Below are 7,991 nucleotides of genomic sequence, written 5' to 3'. Positions count from 1 at the left end.
TAATTTGCTTGAAGAAAACCTAAGCAGTTAGATCAAATATTTTAATGCCTTTTAGTTCATGTGATCTGCGTAAATCTTTGGTAAATAGGACTAGTTTATTACTATTGTTGTTTAAATAAAAACAACTGTGTCTTGTGATCAGGAAAATACCCATGCATTTAACTTTAGAGTTCATGCTTAGCATTTGCGTGCTATAAAAATGGTTAACACGGGCCGGGCCTGGTGGCTCATGCCTGTAATCCCAGCACTTTGGGAGGCCGAGGCAGGCGGAACACGAAGTCAGGAGATCGAGACCATCCTGGCTAACACGGTGAAACCTCGTCTCTACAAAAAATGCAAAAAAAAAAAAAAAAAAAAAAAAAAAAAATTAGCCAGGCGTGGTGACGGGCGCCTGTAGTCCCAGCTACTCGGGAGGCTGAGGCAAGAGAATGGCATGAACCCAGGAGGCGGAGCTTGCAGTGAGCCAAGATCACGCCACTGCCCTCCAGCCTGGGGTACAGAGCGAGACTTCGTCTCAAAAAAAAAAAAAGTCCAGCCTAAGATTTCTTGTCAAAATTATCATCAAGCAAATTTGAAAGGAGCCTATATGGTTATTCTTGCTGTACTTATACAAATAATTAGGCCAAGTTTGAGACTAAACTTATTTTAGAAACAAATCGGTGTTACTGTGATTATTTTTAGTAGAAGTGGGGATGACAATAGAGAGAAAAATTAGGTTTCAGAAGAAAACCATAGTACACTTGTTGTTAGATCATAGCCCTGTTCATTGTTTTCAAGTTTTTGTTATTTATTTAGGATTGGATCTTAAATTCCTCTAGTTTACTTCAATATCTTGCTACAACTCTCCAAACAAGAACAAAAACTGCTAAGCCGGACAATTTGACATAAGTTTCAGGGATAAAGTCTCATGCCTGATGTGTAGATCACATGGAGAGCTCACCAGAATGCCCAATGCCACAACCCAAGGAGGGAATCATGGGAACCCTGGTTTATAGTCAGTGGGCCAGAAGCTGAGGTCAAAATCTGAGTTTGTAATTGGCATGTGAAATGGGGTCAGGCTCCTAGGACTGAGCCCTCACCTATCCTGAGCTCTCAACCCAACTTTACCTGGCTGTCTCCAAGTAAGTAGGATCAGAATAACAGGACACCTAGCTGGTGTTTGCTGCAGAGTTGCTTCGTTGGCATGTGGAGAAAACCCCCCACACATCTGGTGTCAGAAGTACTCTGTGATTGTGAGTAGAGAGTAGGGAAACATGCTTAGGTTTTTCCCATATATATATCCATACAAATATATGTGTGAATCTTAGTATAATTCTTTTCATCTTATTTGATTTCAGGATAATGAAAGTTGTATTCTTATTGCTATTAACAGGAAGTCTCTGATTAATCCAGAAAACAGTATTTTTTGGTCTCTCTTCTAAAGTAATTTTCATTTTCTCTCATTTAGTTTTCACATGAAAGCTTGATAGAACTATAATTCCAAGGATACTGTTATGTAAATGCAGGCTATTTAGAAGTGAAATTCCTGAGTCAATTGTTTCCTTTCATTTCTAGACAGTGTAAGGATAGTACTTGAGTTGGTGCTATTAACCCCCTCCCCAAAACGTGAATGGTAGTAGGGATTCTTTGTGGGCAGTCCTGCCACTGGAGACATTTGAAACTCAAATTCCATTTCTATAGATCAAAGGCTAAATCACACCAGTGGTAAAACTAATATGTTTACAAAACAAATTTTGATTTAAACAAACCAACAAAATTCCCTTTGATGGCTCTCATTGCACTTAGGTAAAATCCAATCCCCTCCTGGTGGTCCCCAAGGTCCTGATTGGGCCAGACCATCCAGTTGGCACCTAGTGCTCCTGCTCCAACCCCTCAGGTGCAAGCTCCTCCCTATTCATGGCCCCCTCTCTGTTGGAAACCTTTATCCCGCTCCAGGTCTAACCCTCTTTCATCTCAAGTCTTACATGTTGTATCCCTGGAGAAACTTTCATTAACTTCCCACTCAAAACTGTTACTCCTATTCCTCTTTTTCATCCCACTTTTCAACTCATTATTAAAGGCACTTATTTCAACATGCGTCATGTCATCTGTGCTGTGATGATTGGTTGACTGTGCATGCTCATCCCAGAGCTCTGTTCTCTTTCTTTTCTGTATCCAGCATTTTTCAGACAGAGGGTTGGGCATGCTTATGGCATCTGGGGGAACAATTCTTTGTACAGTTTATAAGGTTATGCATGATAATGATGCTTAACAAATAACCCCCAAACCTCATTGGTCACAACCAACACTGATATCTCACTCGTGGGCTTGGTGCTCGGCTGGGCTTGGGGCTCAGGTCTGCTCTGCTCTCTCACTGGTGTTTCTTGCTTGAGGGCCCAGGTGGAGGGAGGTATGGTTGCCTGAGTATGCGGTCTCCTGGTGAATGGCATGAGCATAGGAGAGTGAGGGAACACAGAATGGTTCTTAACACCTCACCCAGAACTGGCACAATCTCCTATCTGCTTACATTTCTCTGGTCAAAGAAATTTTTATGACCTAAAATCAATGCAGGAAGTTTGATGTCTTTAACAACTGGGTGCTAAATGTTGGTAATGCCTCTGCTGTGGTGGGAATGTTTGGGTTACCCCAAAATCTATATGTTGAAATCCTGACTCCCACAAGGTGATAGTATTAGAAGATGGGAGGTGATTAGGGCTCTACCATAATGAATGGGATTGTGCTCTTATAAAAGAGGCCTTACAGAGGCTCCTCACCCTTCTACCATGTAAGGTGACAATGAGAAGCTGTACATCCATAAGAAATGGGACCTCGCCAGACATTATATTTGGCGGTGCCTTGACCTTGGACTTCCCAGCCTCCAGAAGTGAGGAAAATAAATTTTTTGTAGTTTATAAGCCACTCTGTAGTATTTTGTTATAGCAGCCTAAAAAGACTAAGACAATCTCCCATGCTCTGTGAAAACTCCAGACTGCTCCTTGGACCTGAATCTCTACCCTCACCCACATTGAGAGCCCTTCTCTGTACCTGGCACAGAAGAGGCACAGAATGAATATTTGGTGAAAAATTAACTTTGCCAAACTGCCGTCCAAGAACTGTTGTAAAACCTTACTGACTAGGGAATGCTACTGGCATTTGTTTAGTGTCTTTTAAGCATTAATTATTTTTTCCATGCAAAAGGATACCACATTTTAACCTTTTAGAATAAGGCTGAGTTTTTTTTTTTTCAGACATTTAGTGACAATTTCTTTTAGAAATTCTCTATTCAAGTCTTATGCTCATTTTTCTGTTAAATTTTTCTTCCTCATTTGGAAGAATTCTTGTCACAGGTAACAAATATTTTTCCAGTTTGCCTTTTAAATGTTGTAATAATTTTTTGACAGGCAGACATTGTTAACATTTATACAGCCTCATCTCTCACTCTTTTTGTTCATGGCCTGCTGAAGCACACATTTTCACTACATCAAATGGACAGACTATAATGTACCTAACCAGTCCCTTATTATGGGCTATTCAGATGGTTTATAGGTTTTTTTTCTCATCAGTAACATTGTGATGAAGATCTGATATAAGCCCTGAAAGTGGAAGTATCATATCAAAGAAAATTTTTAAGTTCTTAATATATTTTGTCAAATTACTATTGAAATCTTACTTCCTAGTCCCTATAACTCAGTTCCCCCAAACCCCAGGACTCACATCCCAGACACCCCTTCATCCCAAGACCCACATCCCAGATCCTCATACCCTAGGCCCTGCTGCTGAAGTCCTTACTGGTCAGTCTTGTGCTGAAACAAGCAAGGAGAGGACTGAGAGCAGGACTGGAAGGGTAATGGGAAACTGTCCAGAACACCTCAGATGCTCCTTCTGCCAGCAATGCTTTCCCCTGAGGCCCTTCTATGGTGTCCTTTTGGGATTTAGGTCTCTCTCAAATGGCACTGCAAAGCCTAATCCTGGCCCCTTCATCTAAAAGTGACTCTGACTCTAGCTATTCTTTATTGCATTACACTGGTTTTTTAAAATTGTTGTTGTTGTAGTTGTCATTGCTTGTTTTTTGGTTTTTGTTTTTGTTGTTGTTGTTGTTGTTAATTGTAGGGACACGTTTTTGCCATGTTTCCCAGGTTGGTCTTGAACTCCTGGGCTCAAGCAATCTGCCTGCCTCAGCCTCCCAAAGTGCTGGGATTACAGGTGTGAGCCACCACACCCAAACTACACTGTTTTTCCCCCTTTAATAGCACCTATTTCTACCTGATATTATCTTATTAATTACATGTTTAATTTCTGTCAGTAATTATCTTGTTTGGTGTGTTGACTAAAGTATCTGCAGCATCAGGAACAGTTTCTGGCACAGAGAAACTCTTCTCAAATTGACTGCTCGTTGGAATCACCTGTGAAGGTTTGAAAATCCCATTACCTACCCCCGACCAAAAGAAAGAATTGTTTAGTTATTAAATCACTTTACCAAAAAATGTAAATATTATTTTCTCCAGGAGATAGAGAATGTAGCAGATATTCTCAAACATGTTTATTTACTACTGTGTAGTTGGCCCCTTGTTGAATCCTTTTTAATGTAGCTAATAGAGTGTGGTTGTACAAACTATGAAAGTTATTGAAATTCTTTGATAAAACTATCATTTTTGTGGGAAAACGTATTGGAAGAACTCATCCAAGTGTGTGTGTGTACACGCTGTGTTTTTCTAACCTTCAGTCCAGAACTAGAAGGGGTTTAAATCTGCTTGCACTGCCTGTGCCTCCATTATGTTACTGTAGAAATGTGACATGCTAAATATAGGATGGTGCATTATAAAATTGTACCGCTTGAGAATAGACCAGCATGCCATTAAGAATTTTTAGGAAGAACTCATTTAACCTAAGAGCTCTTTGTTTATGGATTTTGAATTTTATATGCCACTGTGATCTATAAAGAAACAAATCCATAATGAAGTCACTATTCACTACTGTGTTGTATATAAAACAATATGTTCCAAGGCAAAAAATTCAATATTCATGCCTCTCCCTAGCCCAATTAAATCAGAATTGCTAAGGGTGGAATCCAGGTGATTCCAATGTGCAGCCAAGTTTGAGAGCTACTGACATAGAAGAAACTCAGCAATATTTGTTGGATGGATGGATGGATGGATGGATGGATGGATGGATGGTTGGATGGGTGAGCAAAAGAACATGGGGAATGAGAAATTTGGGGCTCTGGTTCTAGCACTCCCTCTAATGTGCTGTGTGACCTCGCTGTGTCACTCTACTTTACTGAACACCCATTGTTGCACTACATGTAGAAGGAATGAGAGAAGCCTGAAGACAGAATAATTAAAGCTTTATAGAAAACTTCCGGCTGGGCGCGGTGGCTCACGCCTGTAATCCTAGCACTTTGGGAGGCCGAGGTGGGCAGATCACGAGGTCAGGAGATCGAGACCATCCTGGCTAACACGGTGAAACCCCGCCTCTAGTAGAAATACAAAAAATTAGCCGGGCGTAGTGGCGGGCGCCTGTAGTCCCAGCTACTCGGGAGGCTGAGGCAGGAGAATGGCGTGAACCCGGGAGGCGGAGCTTGCAGCGAGCAGAGATCGCGCCACTGCACTCCAGCCTGGGAGACACAGCGAGACTCCGTCTCGAAAAAAAAAAAAAAGAAAAAAAAAGAAAGAAAACTTCCTCCAGAACAAAGCTAAGCCTAACAGGAAGCTCTTTACTATGTGTATTAGGCCATTCTCACATTGCTATAAAGAAATACCTGAGACTGGGTAATTTATAAAGAAGAGGTTTAATTAACTCACAGTACTACAGGCTTTACAGAAAGCATGGCGCCGGCATCTGCTTGGCTTCTGGGGAGGCTTTAGGAAGATTACAATCATGGTGGAAGGTGAAAGGAGAGCAGGCATGTCACATGGTGAAAGCAAGAGCTAGAGAGGATAAGTGCCACACTTTTAAACAGCCAGATCTCGTGATGAGTGACTCAGTATTGGGAAGACAGCACCAAGGGGATGGTGCTAAACCATTCATGAGAAATCCACCCCGATGATCCAATCACCTCCCACCAGGCCCCACCTCCAACACTGGCTATTACATTTTGACATGAGATCTGGGTGGGACAAATATCCAAACTATATCACTATGGTACCTCTTTACCCACGAACTGGAAAGTATTTGTGAGGCTCCAAAGAGGAACATCACACAACTCTGTACTCAGTGTACAGAAGAGAGACAGAATGACTGATTTCTAGTCCTCAGATATCACACTTGGGAGACACAATTTGTGAGGGTGCCTGGAGTGAAGGGAAAGGGAGAGAGATGGATTGATCTGAGAGATTCCTCACAAGCCTCCTTCTCTGCATTGGCTGTTAAAGGTCTTCTTCAAGACTGTGAAGGGTTTCTGCTCTCAAATATGGGCTGCTTAAACTTTCTTTTTCTTTTCTAAGAGACAGTGTCTTGCTATATTGCCCAGGCTTAAGTGCAGTGGCTATTCATGGTCATGATCCCACTACTGATCAGCACAGAAGTTTTAACCTGCTCTGTTTCTGACCTGGGCCAGTTCACCACTCCTTAGGCAACCTTGCTCCCTGGAGGTCACTGTATTGATGCCAAACTTAGTGCAGATCTCTGATTGGCATAGCTTACTAAAGCCCAGAACTCCTGGGCTCAAGCGATTTTCCTGCCTCAGCCTCCCGAGTTGCTGGGACATAAGCAGGTGCCACCTAGCCCTGTTCAAACTTTCTTGACTGATATTATGGCTGTTTTGCTGAGATTTTTTTTTAAAGCATGCCCCATGCCCCTCAACTCTGTTACTGTCACCCTACACCTGTTGTAACATAGGACAGTTTCTTTTTTTTTTTTTTAGACGGAGTTTCACTCTTGTTGCCCAGGCTGGAGTGCAGTGGCACAATCTCAGCTCGCCGCAACCTCCGCCTCCCCAGTTCAAGTGATTCTCCTGCCTCAGCCTACCAAGTAGCTGGGATTACAGGCATGCGCCACCACGCCCGGCTAATTTTGTATTTTTAGTAGAGACGGCATTTCTCCATGTTGGTCAGGCTGGTCTCGAACTCCCAATCTCAGGTGATCCACCTGCCTCGGCCTCTCAAAGTGCTGGGATTACAGACATGAGCCACCGCGCTCGGGAAGGACAGTCTCTTACTGAGGAAGTTAGCTACTCATGCTTATTTAAAACATTGCAAAAGCATTATAACAGGGAACTCAGGGTGTGGCCTGAGTCCTGTTATTCTCCAGGCCCTAGTCTCCAGGCTGCTATTATATACAGCTGTTTAGGCTTGCCTGCTATGTGAGATCTTACTACCTGTTCCTAGGCATCAGTACCTGTCTGGTCACACAATAGTGGCCACAAATTATTATCACTCTCCATTCCCCATCAACCTATACCATTTCAGTGAATGACAGTTTTAAAACTACAAAAACAACACATTTGGGAAGTTATGAGAGTAGAAATTGAAGTTTATTGGCTTCACAAAGGATAAGAGCAAGATATACCACACAGGAGGGTTCCCATCTCAATACCTTAACTTGCATATTCAGATTATTCAAATTATTGGGGACCAGGGTTTGGGGATCGTGCACAGCTTTGAGTAATATTTGCTAGTTATATTTAAGAACAAAATGGCATCCTTAGGGCAGTTCCAACTATTTGTGAGCTCTGGCTCCAGACAAACCTCTGTCTGTCAGGATGAACTCCAGGAGGAGTATAAAAGGTGCAAAAATAAAATAAAATAAAATAGAAAACATCATATATATATATACGTGTATATATATATACATATATGTATATATACACACACATATATACATATATGTATATATATACATATATATGTGTATATGTGTGTATATATATACATACATATACATATATATACACATACATATACATATATATACATATATATATACACATACATATACATATATATATATATAGTTTTTAGACAGGGTCTTGCTCTGTCACCCAAGCAGGAGTGCAGTGGTGTTATCATAGCTCA

Source organism: Pan troglodytes, chromosome 13 (assembly GCF_028858775.2).
Source record: "Pan troglodytes isolate AG18354 chromosome 13, NHGRI_mPanTro3-v2.0_pri, whole genome shotgun sequence".
Lineage (NCBI taxonomy): Eukaryota > Metazoa > Chordata > Mammalia > Primates > Hominidae > Pan > Pan troglodytes.
The sequence above is the reverse complement of the archived record's forward strand: the minus strand, read 5'-3'. Positions refer to the sequence as shown.